Source organism: Humulus lupulus, chromosome 2 (genome assembly GCF_963169125.1).
Source record: "Humulus lupulus chromosome 2, drHumLupu1.1, whole genome shotgun sequence".
NCBI classification, from domain to species: domain Eukaryota; kingdom Viridiplantae; phylum Streptophyta; class Magnoliopsida; order Rosales; family Cannabaceae; genus Humulus; species Humulus lupulus.
In genome coordinates this window covers 59,106,503-59,123,053 of record NC_084794.1, presented here as the reverse complement: position 1 = coordinate 59,123,053, position 16,551 = coordinate 59,106,503, and positions in this window count along the sequence as shown.

Sequence of the window (16,551 nt, the reverse complement as noted above, 5' to 3'; positions counted from 1 at the left end):
TATTTACCGCTATACTGAAGTAGTTGGTGTAAGTTAGTAAGAAAAATATATTTAAATTTGATACGGCATACAACACCCATTAAGAATCCATCCTGAGCCCCTCAGTTTTGTATTCCTGCAACTCAAAACATCATGTGGCCATTTTACCCAATTTGAGCTGCAACCCGCCCCTAAAAGAGTCGCGGTGTGCCTCTAGGCAAAGAGCCCCGAGCCACAAAGGCAGAAGACACGTTTCGAGTCACAGCCTACTAGGTGCCAAGGCGATTCAGAAGAACCATCAGGGTCTCTAGGTTCATGCGGGCCGCGGCACCCCAAGAACAGCGTCGCGATGTAACCCCGTGAACCCAAAATTCCAGCATTTTCCTGATTTCTAAACTCCACAAAACACAATTTTAATACAATTCGACCACATAAATGATCTCAGCAGCTCACAAACATCAAAACTCAACCCTTAAACTTAATAAAACATCAACCAAACTCAACATTCAAAGAAATCTTTAAAAACTCAAAACAAAACAAAAAAAATCATAATTTAAAACCTTAAATCACCTCTGATAAAATTGTTTCCCAGGTGAAAGTTATGCTTAAAATCTTCTACAGTTCTCCAGAATCACTATGATTCTTACCCTGCTTGAATCTAAGCTCTAGAACCCAAAATGTGCTAAAAAATTAATGAGTTTAGAGAGAGAAATATAGAGCGAGAGAGAGAGAGTGTGTATTTGTTTGAGTTTTATGAGATAATGAACTCAGTCTAACTCATATATTCAAATCGTCCCAAATGACCGAAATACCCCCACTCAACCCGCTCCTCTCTCAACACCCTGTAAGGGAAAAAATGCCATTTTGACTCTCTAATCTCACTCTATACTCAAAATTCTCCAGATAATTCCACTAAACCAGAAATCCCACTGTTTTTCCAAAATATGACTCATACTACAATAAGTCATAGTGACTCACCAGATCTCCCAAAATACCCCTTGGCTCACCCTGAGCCAAGTATTAATCCCCGTTGTGACTAAACTGCTATCTTGCTCAAAAGGGTCATCTCCTGCCGAATATCTCAAATATACCCACATAACAGTGTGGGCTCAATCACATAGCACATACAATCACAGATACACTCTCAGTGGGCTAAAATTACAACAATGCCCTTTTTACCAGAAACTGGCCTATAAGAACATTTAATACACTTAAACATGCAAAATTGTCCATATACTAATACAACTCATGAAATTCATATAATCACATAATTAATCAATCAAAATCACATAATAGTCCAATATTTCCCTTTTGACCCTCTAATCAAAGCACTAAACCTTATTAGGAATTTTGGGACGCTACCAAGAACGGTGATCTTCAATCTAACTATTTTCAACTTGGGGTGTCCTTTAAACATACCAGAAGCATTGAGTAAAGATGGAAGCATCTTAACCCAAGACCAACCAAATAATCATTGCTAATGTTGGAATGGTTTGAGTCAAATATAGTGATCATCTATTCATTCAAATTTATCTCACAAAGGATCCAATGACTCCCTTTAATGCATCGGTGCAAGTAGATCTTGGTGAAATCACCCCAAAGCTTCCTGTATTTTTTCTTATCTCCTTTTGTGAACTTCATAACGTTCTCATCCCATTGGTAAGACCTGCTTCTGTTCTTGAAGTCGTCATATCTGGTAGGAATATACTGTGCAAATAATGAATCAAGTATGGTGGAAGTCACGAGGTACGTCTTCGGAAACTCAATAAGACGTCTCCGTATAAGATAATTTGTAGCGTCAAGATGCTGGAAAAAAAATAGAGTATTGTTGATCGTGAAAATATATATACACAAGTGCACGCAATCGATTCAAGTAATATAGATGATAAATAGAGTATCGTTCCCACGAAGACTATTTTCCAATTACCACTAATTATTCTTTTAATTTCTATTTGGCAACCAAAGTTTAGATGAATGAATTTAATTTTAAAATTATAAATAACTAAGAACAAGAATCACTAATTACAAGATGAAAATCACTATTAAAAAGATCTAGGGTGTTAATTTCATCAACTTTTCATTCTACTAATTTTATTAATCAGTTTTAAAATTCTTTCATTCTATTCTAATAGCAGGTTAACATAAATCGATTCATATTCTTTTTCAAGATATAAGATCTCATCATATATGTAGGTTTTCTACATCTTTGTGATACACTTAAACATATAGCATGCATTAAGTATTGAAACCTAATTACTACACAAGTCATATATGTACTTTCGTCCAATATGCAACCTATGTCTATATAATGATAGCAAATTCAATTCTCATCTTTCGAATTTTGAATCAAAATCATAAATCAAGCAAATATTGATCAAGTATTTACTAGCATTAAAGACATATTATATAGATTAGAATAAAGAAGAAGAATCAATAGAACATCATAATAACATTAAATATAAATACAAGTGACTACATTAAACCCTAGATAAGAAATTTAGTTCATGGAAAAGAATAGAAAAAGAAGTAAGAGAAGAAAGAGAGGAAATAGAGATATATATATATAATAGTCTAAAGCATTCTTTTTATAGTGATAAGGTTGTGAAAAGAGTTTTCTAAATGTTTCCAATTGTTACTTGATAATGCTCCAAAATATCTTTATTTGAATTTCAAATCATGTAATTCTAACTTGTGTAATATTGTAGGTTGAATATCACCATGTAAACGTTCGAATTTTACTTTTCTTGTGAAACAAGATTTTATAGACATTTGAATAAGCTTTCCAACGCCACCAAAAAATGTAAATCACATAAGTGAATCGAGAGATACGATTAAAATACCGAAACTGTCTCAGATTCAAAATATTTCAGAATTTTCCAATAATTTAAGTTTGAATTCTCATTTACTTCTCCAATCAATTCAAATAAATATGTTTTTATTGTTTTTCTCTTGATTGAAAATAATATTTCAAATAAATTTTGAAATATTTCTAAAATAGCCATTTAACAAACGACAACCTGAAAAATGCAACAACCACACATTAAAGAACTAAAAATATAAAATAATAATAATAAAACTAAGACTAAAAAGTATTAAAAATATATCCTATCAAATTCCCCAAAACTAAACATTTACTCGCTCTCGAATAAAGAACACAAAAGACAAACAAAAACCAAACTAAAAACATAAAATAACTAACACAAATGAATCAAGTCAACAACAACAATTTAAGCTTCAAAATATTATGAATAACATGCTTATATAATCTTCAGAAAAATCAACTTATACTCCAGAATTTCAGTCAAAACATTCTTCCAATGCACTTAAGTCCAAACAAAAATAAAAGCTCTCAAAATCATGATTAATAAATAAAATGTATTCGAATCATTCAATGCTCACCAAAATAAATTTCATTACAATCAATTAAGATCATTATCCCATAAGCTTGCTATACTTACTAATCTCCACTAATGTAGAAAAACACGTGCTCAAAAATCAATAGGACTTTCATGGCTTATAATTGAACGGCTTAGGTAAAGGTGGATGAAAAAGTCATTTAGGCTCAAATATACCATAAGCATACAAACCAAACTAATTAATTTTATGACAAACTCACGAACCCAAAACAATCCCAAATTTCTCAATCTTTCTTGCTTTGAGAGAGAATTCATACACATGTTTTTTTTTTCTTTTTTTCATTTCATTTTTTTCTAATGATACTACACTCCCCCAAACTTATTTCATTATATTTTCAATTGGAGTTTAGTTTATTTTCAATATTTTTTTTCTTTCTCTCTCAATTTCTCTTCTTCTATTGACACAAATTTCCAAATATAAACCCCATTACAAACCATCCACCAATCACTTTTCATATTATCATGGTATATCAAAGGGAAGGAAAAATAACAAAGTTTCAAATAAGCTCAAAATAAGTGCCAAACAAAAAGAATCAAATTAGGCTCAAAATGGGGTAACTAGTGATTTAATAAATCAAGGTTGGCTTGAAAGGCTCAAATGTTCTAAAGAATTGCCTAAATCATCTTCTGAAGCATGCATAATCTAGGATTTCGTCTCAAATAGCAAGCAAACAAGTTCTAGGATAACAACATTTTCATAATAAATTTTTTTCAACATTCAACAAGCAAAAAAAAAAAGTTCAATTACACAAAATTTATTAAAAATCATGATTAAGCTCTCAATTATTTAAGTAGACAAAGAAAAAATGGAAAGAACTATTCAACCAAGCACATAGATTTTTATAGCTTCATTCCCATTCAATTTATACAACACATCATTCAATCATATTATCATTGGCTAATCATTGTCAACTTGATTCAACAAAACATAAAAATAAACATAAACCTAACAAAACTTAAACTTAAACAAACTAAGATATCTACAATGAGCAAAGCAATAAAAATTAAATCCCTTCCCCCAAACTTAATCTAAACATTGTCCCCAATGTATAAATAAAAGAAAAGGAAAACAAAACTTCCCTGAAATCCAATGCATTGCTCCATTGTATTGACTCTCATCTATATCCTCCTCAGTGTTTTATATTTCGAAACACGTCAATGAGTGGTTGACGCCCATAATAAGTGTCATACAAGATAACTTTAAGGTTGTCATTCTAAATGCCCTCAAGCTTGGCAAGATATGAATCTAATATGTACGTCAGTCCAACAACACAAGACTTTGAGTGATGAACTTGGGGAGAAAACTTTGGTAGCCCATATAAAGGATGTATAATAGTGAAGGTGTCATCAATATAAAATATGGATCCATTGGAGGTATATATGATTGTACCATTGATGAACTCAAATCAATGATTGCAGGTGCTTTCTCATCCTCCAAAGTCATATTTTCCTCATCTTCTTTTGTGAATTCCTTATATAACCCTTCTGATTGTTTTTCACTCTCCACGTGGCTATCCATAAACATGCTTGTGATTTGATCTTCAGCAACTTCATGATCATGGATGGAATTTACTTAATTCACCACACCATAATCATTATCTACCAAGCAAGTATCCGACTTAGTAAAATTTTGAGTGAATATAACTTCAAGGGTCTCTTGTTCATCAACTTTACACTTAATCTCTTTTAATGGCTCAATGGTGGACCCAAAATGTGTATATTTTAAATATTTATAACTCGCAAGCGCACGATTCGTATATGAAATATAGTGTTTGTGTAAGCACGAGGTCGAACGCAAAGGAGCTGTCTAAAATAAAAAAGAAAACTATTTCAAATCAAAATTAATAAATTCTAACCTAGCTCCAAAGATTGATGAGATTTTTGTATAATGAAAATAAAATAAAAGATAATAATAAAGAAATTAAAGATAATATAAATAAATAAACTACTAGTAGAAATCAAGATGGTAAAATAAGACTATTAAGGTATTAGAATCCACAAAATATAAGTTCAATAATATTTATAAGTACATTGATTCCCAAGTTTCATTAATAGTATAAATTAATCAACTATCACTTATTCAAAATAGATATTCTATTTAAGCACAAATTATAATGGAATTGTAGGATTTATCTTCACTTTTAAAATTATAATTTCAAAGTATTTAGTGTAAATCAATCTAATGAAATAACAAATAAATCAATGAATATTATTTATAAGGCAAAATATAATATTTTTGTTCTAAGCATTTGATGTGCACAATATAATGGCACACCTTAATCAAAGAATATTATGATTTTGCACTAATGAAGAACTAAGTGTAAATATGTTCTAACAATCTAAAATACAAGGTATTTAAGATGAAAGAAAATATTTGAAGAAGAAAATCCATAAACTTTATTACACAAAATGGGAAATCAACACACAACATAAATACTATCTAGTTACATATTATTTTATCATTACCTTAATAATCTTAAAAATATTAGAAACTCATAACTAGCATAGAAATTATAAACATAAATAGGAAAATTTGGAGGAGGAACCCCCAAAATTTTCCTTTGAAAACTCATAGAAAAAATGACCAAAAAGAAGAAAAAGATGAAGTGAATGGAGTGGTCTTGAAAGTGTAGAAATTATAGTGTAACCTCCTCCTAAAATAAGCACCCTCAAATGGTCTTGAAAATCCCCTATTTATAGCCAAAATGAGAGTATTAAAATTATCAATTCAAATTAATTAAATTGATTAAATTAATAATAATATGGAAAATAGGGGTAAATTTTAGGGTGTAATGATGATTTTGGTGAAAATGTGTAGAAAAGTTGGGTAAAAATGTGGCAATTTTGGGCATTGTGGGACAAGGAGACCAATTTTTGGGCTCAAGAGGAAAAGAAGGTTGCTGGTTCGGTGGCTGGGCCAGGCAGGGGAGGAGCTGGCTTGTGGGTGGAAGAGAGGGAGAGCCCCAAAGGCGTATGGGCTGGGTGAGCTTCGGCAGGAGGCAGCTAAAGGAAGGGTGCTGGGCTTCCTGGATTGGGTTGTTGGGAGGCACAAGCCTATTGGAGAGAAGCTGGGAGCATCAGGCGAGCCCAAGGGGGCTGGCTGGAGACGGGCTGGGGAGTTGGTCTTGGGCCAAATTGGCTGAGAAGGTGCAGGGCAGGCCCACGAGGCTGGGAAAGGGAGGCTAAGTAAGGCGTGAGGTGGGCCTGGAGTGATGGGTGCGGCCCATGGCTAGAGGACGGGCTGGGCCATGTGGTACTTGGGCTGGCTTGGAGAGCTTTTCCGAAATGCCACATTTTCCTTATTTTTTTCAGCTTTAATTCTTGTCTTTCCTCTTCTTTCCAAAGTAACAAAATGCAACATTATTTTCTACAAAATAATCATAAACTAAATTAAAATTAAATATTCTCACTAATAAAATATACCATATAACTTCCATGAAAATATTAATAATAATTTAATTTACATAACATTTAATTTCAATAAAATCATATATTTAGCATTCAAACTAACGATATTAATTTTAAATAATTAAATTACAACATAAAACAATAAAATATCTATAAGAACATATAAAAATCTAGAAAATTACAATAAGACTAATAAATACAAAATTACTTAAAAACTTAATAAATTACTTAAAAATCTTAAGAACTAAGCAACAATTAGTATATAAAATGTGATAAAATAACTCTATTTTGTAGAGTTATCACTCAACCATTGGTACTTCTATAATATTCGAATAACTCTCACAACCTTGATTGTTTGAGTAATTGTCCTTAAACCACTTCATGTTATGCACCATTAAATTTAAAGTGTTCTTCAATTGAGCCAGTACTTCTTCAATTTTTGGTTTATGCTCTTCATGCTCGAATGGTTGGGGTATGATATTATGATATTGGAATGATGGAGGATATTGATGACTCCAACCTTGCAGTGAAGGATCCCAATCCCAATGGTAATCAAAATCTGCCCATATCATTCAACAACTCCATTATACAATCATGACATCTTCTTAATAAAGGTTCACCAGTTACCACTGCTCCACAGTTTACCTAACATCTTGTTGCATCATCTAATACATTGTAAAATAAAAGTGTAAGACACCCCCTTGTGAAATTGTGATAACATCTCTCCCCCAAGCAGAGTAAAATGGCTCATTGTGCTGTTGGGAAAAACCCTCGGTGTAATCTTGATGGAGCATTTTTTTATTTACCTCGCAAGTCAAACACAGAAAAGAAACATAAATTAAATAATAAATAAAAAAAACAAGTTAGAATAAAAATCAATTATGTTTATATTAATAATATAAAATATAAAAACCAACTTAGAATAAAAAAATAATTAATTTTGATATTGGAAATTTAGTCCCCGGCAACGGCGTCAAAAACTTGATTGCGAATATATATATACGCAAGTACACACAATCGATTCAAGTAATATAGAAGATAAATAGAGAATTGTTCCCACAAATATTATTTTTCAATTACCACTAATTGTTCTTTTAATTTCTATTTGGCAACCAAAGTTTAGATAAATGAATTTAATTTTAAAATTATAAATAACTAAGAACAAGAATCACTAATTACAAGATGAAAATCACTATTAAAAATACCTAGGGTGTTAATTTCATCAACTTTTCATTCTATTAATTTTATTAATCAGTTCTAAAATTCTTTCATTCTATTCTAATAGCAGGTTAACATAAATCGATTCCTATTCTTTTTCAAGATATCAGATCTCATCCTATATGCAGGTTTTCTACATCTTTGTGATAAACTTAAACATATAGCAGACATTAAGCGTGGAAACCTAATTACTACACAAGTCATATAGGTACTTTCGTCCAATATGCAAACTATGTCTATATAATGATAGTATATTCAATTCTCATCTTTCGAATTTTGAATCAAAATCATAAATCAAGCAAATATTGATAAGTATTTACTAGCATTAAACACACATTATATAGATTAGAATAAAGAAGAAGAATCAATAGAACATCATAATAACATTAAATATAAAGTGACTACATTAAACCCTAGATAAGAAAATTAGTTCATGGAAAGGAATAACAAAAGAAGTAAGAGAAGAAAGAGAGGAAATAGAGAGAGGTCAAGAAGAAAGAGAGAGAGATCTAAAATAGTCTAAAGTATTCTTTTTATAGTGATAAGGTTGTGAAAAAAGTTTTTTAGATGTTTCCATTTGTTAGTTGATAATGCTCCAAAATATCTTTATTTGAATTTCAAATCTCGTAACTCTAGCTTGTGTAATCTTGTAGGTCAAATATCACCATGTAAACGTCCAAATTTGACTTTTCTTGTGAACCAAGTTTTCTTAGGTATTTGAATAAGCTTTTCAAAGCTACCAAGAACACATAACTCGGATAAGTGAGTAGAGAGATATGATCAAAATACCAAAACTGTCTCAGATTCAAAATATCTCAGATTTTTCCAATAATTTAAGTTTGAATTCTCCTTTACTTCTCCAATGAATTCAAATAAATATCTTTTTATTGTTTTTCTATTTATTGAAGATAATATTTCAAATAAATTTTGAAATATTTCTCAAATATCCATTTAACAAATGACAACCGGAAAATACAACAACCAGACATAAAAAGAACTAAAAATATAAAATAATAATAATAAAACTAAGACTAAAAAGTATTAAAAATCTATCATATCAATTGTTAAAATAGAGAATTGTTAAAATGAGATGAATGTGTTAACAATGAATATAAAAGACTTACAGTTTCTGCCAACCATTCTTTTGCCACCTTCAACTTCATGAACCAAACAAGGATACCATCACAACCTTCCAACTTCTTTGGTTTGATGTTGTCAATCTCACTGAGTACCCATCGGTTAAAAGTTTTCAACATATCTTGATCTAACTCCTTAAAAGGATGGATCACCACTGGGTCCTTGAACTTTGGACGCTTGGCTGCTAGAGTATAGTCCTCGTACCTCACTAGTTCTGTCTAGTGTCCTTACCTGTTACAGGAGAAATTAGTATACAATCTACTTTATTTAAAAAAATTTAATAATTCATGGATTAGTAGTACCTACGGTCGTCTGCACTGGTTGAGGAGGTGTGGCGTCTCCAACAGGAGGCTCATAACATGTGGGGAGGATGTCGTACTCTACGTCCTTGCTGGAGTAGGTGTAAGAATAGGTATACCACCAAGTGCTACCAGCTTCTCCAATATAACTTCTTGATTCTTAAGGACGATACCTAGAGTGGCCTTAACCTTGTCCATTGCTCCTGATAGTCTGTCCATCTCACCCAACACAACCTCATAAGCCCCAAGAGCAGGAGCAGGAGCGAGAGCAGAAGTAGGTTCTGCACTAGTATCAGGAGCAGTCTCCGTCGGAGCATCCTCCACAAATATGCCAGCCTCCACGACTATCTCAGCCACTACAGTGGCCTCTGCCTCAGAATCGAAGAGTCTTCCTATTGGGGTTTTATGCCCTAATTAAAACTCAAATTCTTTGTAATCTCATTTTATTATCAAAAAAAGAATAGAAATTATTTTTTGACTTGGCTAATGAATTTGCTCACATGTTTTATTTTCATGATTATTTGTTTAATATAAATTTCTATTAAATCCCGAGCATATAGCTAATCTTATTTATAGTGGCGTAATCACAGTGGAATATAAATATGATTATATGTTCAAAATAAGTTAGTCCTAAGATTAGTCAGTGCACTGGATTTACACTGACTTGCTAATCTACGATATGATCTACTTACACATTACAGTGTTATGTTCTTTCCAGAACATTAGCAAAGTAGATAAGATCAGATGTATTTGTTACATTGGACAGGACTGATATTGACAGTTGATAAGCTAAGTAAACATACCATTATTATCTATTCTAGTCATATCATATAGTTGACCATAGGTTAATTCAATCTCAATTCTGAGTGGTTAGTATTCTAACTAATTGTATTATTTGAGTTCTTTGACTTGTTCGTTACTAGCTTACCCTACGGACTAGCCCATACTTACATATTGGGAACTCGATAGTAGAATTGAGTGGGAGTATTAATCATAGATATGAACATCTATAGCTTCCGATGAAGAAGTGAAATGATGGTTTCCTTTTAGTTTGGTTCAAGGTGTTCAATGATAGAGATCTCATTTCAATAATTAAATTAGTTTACTGAAATATCATTTACAAGGAACTAAGTGTTTTAAGGATAAAATAGAATGAGGGGTAAAACGGTATTTTAGTCCTATCTCATTGTAGACCATCTATAGAGGATTGAGTGGCAACTATGGTTGTAACAATGGATAATTAATAGTGTATCTATATTTGTTATAGAGTGTTCTATGAATTCAAGAGTGCAATTCTGAGTCTATAGTGGAGTCACAAGGAATTAATAAGTTAGTAAATTTATTTGTTAGATTTATGATAACTTATTGGAACTTGATTTCATAGGCTCATAGTCCCCATTTTACCTTGAATAAAATCATCTAGATAGTCTCAATTAATTAATTTAATCATCAATTAGAATTATTAAAGTTGACCAGGTCAATTTTGGATAGTTTCACAGAGTTATGTAATTTTGAGAAGAAAAGAAAAATTATGGCAAATTTATTAATTAAGATAAATTGGTATCTAAATTAATAATAAGTTTAACTCAATGTTCAAATTATAAATAATTATTTAATTAATTAAATCAGTAGAAAATAATAGAGGCCTTGATTTTAAGTCCAATGGGCTTATAATCAAATGGGAAATTTCACGGGCCTAAAGCCCATGATAATTTCGACATAGGGCTTTAAAATGACTATTATTTTATTGATTTTTTAATTAAATTAAATGGCCTAATTGAGTCTATAAAAGGAGTGCTTAGAGAGAAGTCGGAAGTTAAGATTTCTGAGACGACAGACAAGTTTAATCACTGGTTTTTTTATAGTTTTAGATTCTCTCTAAACACAAGTCCTTTTCTAAGCCTCTTTGATTATTTTCTCTTCTTCTTCTCTGTATCTATCTCATGTGTTGAGAATTTCCCACACTAGTCTAGGTGATTCTAAGGATACATTGGAAGGTTGTAAAGAAAATAGAAGATCGGTTAAGTTTCTTGATAATACTCTGCAACTAAGAGGATACAAGAGTTAGAGAAACTGAAGGAAGGACTCTTTAATTCCGCTGCGTATACTATGAGTATTCTATTCATTGTTTCTCTTTGAATTCAATTTTAGAAACATGTTTTAGTCTATCTCGTATTAATTTATTTAATATTATATATACATGAAAATAAATAAAGATCTTGTATAAGTTTTCCTAACACTTCCTTCCTTAGGCATAGGCTGGACCATATCTTGCAGCATCGCATACCTAGGAGCATCCCCCTCTGTCCTCTGATATTTATGTTGGGAATTGTGTCCTAAAATCAATTGTAGTAGACAATGATTTTAATTAAATAAATAAATGGATTTAATTATTGTATATATGTAGCTTATGTACTATATATATATATTTATCAAGAAAACTGAAAATTTATTGATCAAACAACCAAATACAGCAGCAGGCCAGAGCAAAAGCTCCCCCTCAATTACAAACTAGAGATAAACTGTATCATGAGTTTATCTCTGGAAGACAATTTCTTGGATCTAAGTTTAAGACCAAGAACTCTAGCTATTACAGAATTTTTAATCATATTAACTACATAATAAACCGTAAAACAGCTGCTATCCAAACAACACCTATTCCGATTGAACCAGATATAGTATACTGAGGCAGCAAGAGCAGCTAATATTACCCAATCCATATAGCCTTTCCTATCTTCAGACAGCCAGATACACCACTCTACAAACTTCGAAGGCCAATAGAGACCTCCCAGCCACTCAAACACAGACTGGATCACTCTCTTAGAAAAATCACACTCAAAGAAGAGATGGGAGTGACTTTCAACTTCAATCTCACAAACTGGGCAAGCCAGACATGATATTGGCAGATGGCAGTAATGCAGGAGATCCCTAGTGAGTAACTTTTGATGAACAGATTGCCACAAAATGAACCTGTGTTTGGGCACTGAAAGATTACACCAAACAGATTTCATGCTGAGATTAGGGGTGCCAGGAATGAACAAAAGATATAATCCACTCAGCTGCAACTTCCCCTAAATTACAACAGAATCCAGTAGCGAAACAGATAGAGATTTACTAAACTTGATTAGTTTTTTCCAATACCAACTAGAATCTTGATGCAAACTATAGTCCCAAATCTGATTCCCTTTTAAATATATACAGTTGACCCACTTAACCCAAAGTAAGTCTTGTTTAGTCGAGATTGCCCAAATGAACTTTACAAGCAGCATTTTGTTCCAAAGAGGCCCCTCCTTAAATCCTAAACCACCATGACTTTTAGGACGACAAACTTGTGCCCAAAAGGTAAGATGAAACTTACTCCTAGTACCTTTTCCTCCCCATAAGAACATTCTACAAAGATGGTCAATCTCTTTAATGATACTCTGAGGTAAGAGGAGATACTCATCCAGTAGTTTCTAATACCCAACAGAACAGATTGAATAAGTTGCACTCGACCTGCACAGGAGAGGTTCCTACTGGTCCAAACATATAATCTCAGTCTGATTTTCTTAAGAATTAAGTCACAATCCATAGCCTTCCATTTTGTTGGCCTCAAAGGCATACCAAGATAAGTCAAAGGAAAATCCCCTTCAGCCAACTGAGTAAGTTTCAGCAGAGAAACTTTATCTGGGACCGAAATACCTCCAAAATAAATCCTAGAGTTATTTTTATTGATTAACAGCCCTGAAGCAGAGGAGAAATCATCTAAAGCATTTTGAATAATCTGAATAGAGCTGGCATTAGCTTTACAAACAATAAGCAGATCATCAGCAAAGCAAAGGCTAACTATATTTAAAGTTTTGCATAAAGGGTAAAATTTGAATCCTTTTTCCTTAGCAGCTTTAAAAAGAGATCGGGTAAGGTATTCCATAACTATTACAAATAGCAAAGGTGAGATAGGATCACCTTGACGAAGCCCTTTACCTCCTTGAAAACTGCCTTGAAGTCGACCATTCATCATCATACAGTAAGAAGAACCTCTCATACAAATCATAACCCATCTAATAAAACGACCAGGAAATCTTAAAGCTTTCAGCAGATTCTCCAAGAAGTCCCAATCTATGGAATCATATGCTTTGCTTAAATCAATCTTCATCAAGCACCGAGGTGAACTATGTCTCCTTTTGTAACCCTTAATTAGATCTTGACGAATAAGAACATTATGAGCAAGAGTCCTATTCTTTATAAAATCCCCTTGATTCTGATTGATCAACTTGGGAAGAATATCAACCAGTCTATGGCAGAGCATTTTTTAGATGCATTTGTAAATAGTAGTGCAACAGGCAATCGGTCTATACTCAGCAGCATTAGTGGGATGATCAACCTTAGGAATGAGAGTTAGAATAGTATTATTCAGAGATTTAGGAATATACCTGTTACACCCAGATTTCGAGCTATGTTAATTATGACCTCGAAAGTTGGATTCGCAAATAAGTGGACTCATAAGGTTGGAAACATGCTCCAGGATCATATGTCGAGCTTGCAGGATATAGATGATCTCAAATATGGTGACCTCGAAGATTTCATGATCTCGAAAGATAGCTCCGGGAACACATTCATCTTCAGGGACGACTTCGGATCAGGGGTCCCGAGCTCGACACACGTACGATCTCAAAAGCCATGTGGCCTCGGAAGATGTTTCTAGCTCGATAGATGACGGGAAACCCGGAAAGCTAAAGCCTTAAAGATACGCGATAACCACCTTGAATATCTACAAGTGTTATAAATATGAGATGTAATCCTCATTTATTATTGTAAATCCCCTAGAATCGTGGGATATTATTTGGTTAGTTATACGTCTCCTGGTCTTCAGGGGACGTTTCCTTTTATATCTAATTATAGGCATTTAAAGCCATTAATTTTATTTACACAAAAGAGTAACTACCCAAAATATGTGGGATAGTATTCTGCATCCTCCTCTATAAATAGAGAAGGCATACACCATTGTAAAGGACCGAAATTCTGATCCTTGAGAGAAAACTCTGGAGAATTCATTCTTGAAGAATTCCTAGAGACAATCTTGAGTTTAATAACAAAGACTCGTGGACTAGGCAGATTTAACTGCTGAACCACGTAAAAATCGTGTGTTTATATTGTTTTATTTTAATTGGCCATTTTCAGTTACTGTTTACGTGCTCATCTTTCACTGTTTGACGAAAAACGGCGTCAACAGTTTGGTGCTTTCATTGAGAGCCTTAAGCATTCATCCCTGAGAAAGTCATGGCCACAAACAATCAGAACACCCCTGATGAAAATTACCCAAGGCGTCCTGGAAAACAACCAATGGAGAACCCGGATGCTGAGGAGAGAAATGGGTCATCTTATTCCCGGGGACCACCGCCTCCACAAAGGGATGAGGATATGTACTACAATCCTGAGCGTTACGTTCCTATTGTAAAACTGGAAAACCGACAGTTGAAACAGCTGTTGGCAGAGGCCAATAAACGGAATGAGGAGTTGACTAGGATAGTCGCAGAGGCATAGGTGGCTCAGCCCCCGCCTCTGCGCGAAAACCAAGTCCCTCCTCCAAGGGACGTGCATGTTCCTCCACGGAGGCCCCGTGGTCACCCGCGAAAGGATGCTGCCACAAGAAGGCTGACTCAACCTTCGGCGCCAACAGAGCCATCTGCTCCTCCTAGGCCCCAGAGGAGTACCCGAGCTCGGGTCCCGCCTAACCCGCCTGTGGAAGTGCCTGCGGGAACTGAGAATAACCGAACCCCTGTAGAGGCTCGGACTCAGGTACCTGGGAGCGCACCGAACGTGACTGACCCATCTCGGGCGAATTCTGGACCCTCTAGGCCGCGACAAGGGTGGCAGCCACCGTCGCCTATACGGTTCCCTCCGTCACCCATAAGATATCCTTCGCCACCCCGCAGAAACGCTTAACCAGTTTGAGATCAGGATCAAGGGCGTACGGGGGAAAGACAAGGAAACAGGGAGACTAACCATGAGCGGAGGGGCGCACTATCTGAGAGGAGTCAGACGTCTCAGTCTCGCACTGCAGAGACAAGGCGACGTGGGAAGAACCCATCGCGAAATAACCGAGCAACAAGTTTCACAAGTGATGAATCTGGAGAGACCAGGTCCGTCAGTAAACACGATCGAGGTCGTAAAAGTACTGGGGATCGCAAGAATCGTCCTGACCTGCGAAATCATCTGAATCAGAGTCGAGGGAATGGAGATCAAATAAATCCGGATCTGAGGGATCGCTTGAATAGGCGTAGAGATCCCTCACGGAGACGCGAGCCTGGAATCACGATCAATGATAATCAATTCCAGACAACACCTCTTGCTGACCCAGTCCAAGAAAGAATCGATCAGCTCGAAAAAGCCTTTAGGCTTTTGAAGAATGAACGAGGATTGGGTCGATATGAGGACTCTGATGAGGACATCGAGCCGTTTGCACCCCATATTTCCAACACTCATTTTCCTCAAGGGTTCCGGATTCCTCATGTCCCATCGTTCGAAGGAAAGTCCGACCCATGTAGTCACCTGAGTACGTTCAACACTATTATGAGAGCCAGTAACGTGGGTTACGAGCTCAGGTGCATGTTGTTTCCAACATCATTGGCAGGACCTGCCAAAAGTTGGTTCGAAAAGTATAAAAGACACTCAATAACTTCGTGGGAGCAGTTGTCTAGAGACTTTAAGAAGCAGTTCCGAGCAATGATGGGAGTCAGACCAGAGGCATCCACCCTAACTAACGTCCGACAACAGCCGGGCGAAACACTGAAAAGTTACCTGACAAGATTTAATCTGGAAGTCGCCCGAGCTCGGGACGTGGATGACAGTGGGCATTTAATGGCTATCCGAGCCGGTGTTTTACCCGGAAGTGCCCTTTGGGATGACATGCAAGGGAAACCGGTGAGGTCAATAACCGAGTTTAACAGACGGGCGCAGAGATTTGTCAATGTAGAGGAGGCGAGGTCTACACTCAAAGCGACCTCGCAGACCGAAACTACAACGATAAACATCAACTCTGCTTCAACCTCGGCTGACCCAGCAGCTCCACAGCCTACCTCGGAGAATCCCTCCAAGAGGAAAAAGAACGAAGG